This window comes from Lynx rufus, unplaced genomic scaffold (assembly GCF_022079265.1).
Source record: "Lynx rufus isolate CCGP_SWC_20201006 ecotype Redwood Valley unplaced genomic scaffold, mLynRuf1.p SCAF_3, whole genome shotgun sequence".
Lineage (NCBI taxonomy): Eukaryota > Metazoa > Chordata > Mammalia > Carnivora > Felidae > Lynx > Lynx rufus.
In genome coordinates, this window is record NW_025814845.1 from 111,163,837 (window position 1) to 111,165,413 (window position 1,577).

General features: G+C 45.6%; 1 pseudogene; it reads right to left on the reverse strand.

Moving 5' to 3' along the window:
- Positions 1-244: 244 nt before the first annotated feature.
- On the reverse strand, positions 245-1,348 carry LOC124520979 (alpha-enolase-like; annotated as a pseudogene).
- Positions 1,349-1,577: the final 229 nt, after the last annotated feature.

Here is a 1,577-nt window from a genome sequence, read left to right on the forward strand (position 1 = left end):
TTAATTGGTCACTGAGGTCTTTCTTTTCTTTTGCACACAAAACTATTAGGGATTTTGCCATTTGGATACCTCTGAGATTACACTGTGGGTACACATGGCTCCAGATACTTGATGAGACGCAAGGTCAGAAAAATAGTGATTTGGGTCAATTATATGATTACAGAGCTGGTGTTTCCAAGAGAGTTCCAGAGGTCTAATCAGCCCAGTAGTGACTGAAGGGCTCAGAGGCTTTCCTGCCCAGAGTTTACTTGGCTATAGGGTTTCTGAAGTTCCTGATAGCAAACTTAGCCTTACTGCCCAGTTCCTCTTGATTTCTGAGGTGCTGGCTGTACTTGGCTAAGTGCTCAGATCAGCAAGGTATACCAGTCTTGATCTGCCCTGAGCAGATCCCCACCCACCATGCCAGCAGTGAAGGTGTCTTCAGTCTCCCCAGAGGGAGGTAACACCATCATGAATCCCCATGTATTTCCTGGACCAGCTCACATGCCTGAAAAGACTTAGTCATGCCTGAAGACTTGGTCATGACTTGATCATGGAGCCAATGTGGTTCACTTTAAGCAGGAGGCAGTTGCAAGGTTTCCTTGATGAAGAACTTGTACAGGTTGGTTCAGCTTGTCAGATGTGATGTACCTACTGGAGTCATCAGGCAACTTGAAGTCCAGATCTCACTTTCCTTGCTCAGAAGAACTCCAAAGCAGCAACATCCATGCCAATAGTGACCTTACTGGTGTAAGTGGCTATCTCGATTTCATTCTTCAGCAGCTGCAGGGCTTCTTTCTTTTCTAGGATGTTAGGAGTACGCATGCTTCCATCGCCTACATTTGGTGGAATCTTTCCCATATTTCTTCTTGATGACATTCTTGAGGTTGTGGTGAACCTCCGTCTGATACATATGGTTTTCTTGACGTTTACTGCACCAAACGGGAGGATCTTAACTCCTGTGTGGCCAGCTCTTTGCCAGCACTGTTGATCATACCAATGACTTTAAACTTGCCAGCCAAGTCAACAATGTGGAGCTACAGGGGCACCCCATTCCCCATTCTCAACAGCTCCAGGTTTGAAGATAGACAGAGACACCCCTCTGTCTATTCCATCTGTCTGTATCAACACTCAGTCTTCTCTTGTTCAGGTTCTTGCTAAGCTGAGTAGGTGCAATAGTTTTGTTGATGTGGTCAACAGCCTTTGAGACGCCTTTCCCCTTCCAGCATGTTTACATCATTGTCAAGGAGTTCTAGGGCCTCATAAACACCAGTTGAGTCACTTTTCAGGTACAGAGATCAACTTGAACGGTGGGATTCCCATGAGGGTGAAAGATCTCTCTGGCATAGATCTTGAATTGAATAGACATGGTTAACTTCTGGCTGCTGGATCTCATCATCAGGGGAAAAGGAAAAAGGGAGCTGTAGACATCAAGGGTGACTATTAAGCTGCAAGGTCTGGTGCACCAAGTTCCCCCTGAGCCCCTCTCTGTGCTGTCTGCCCCAATGACCCGTCTTTCTCCCAGGGACCTGATCATCTTATATTTAAATGGAAACTTACAACATAAGGCCATTTTATAACTCAATAATATCTGTCTA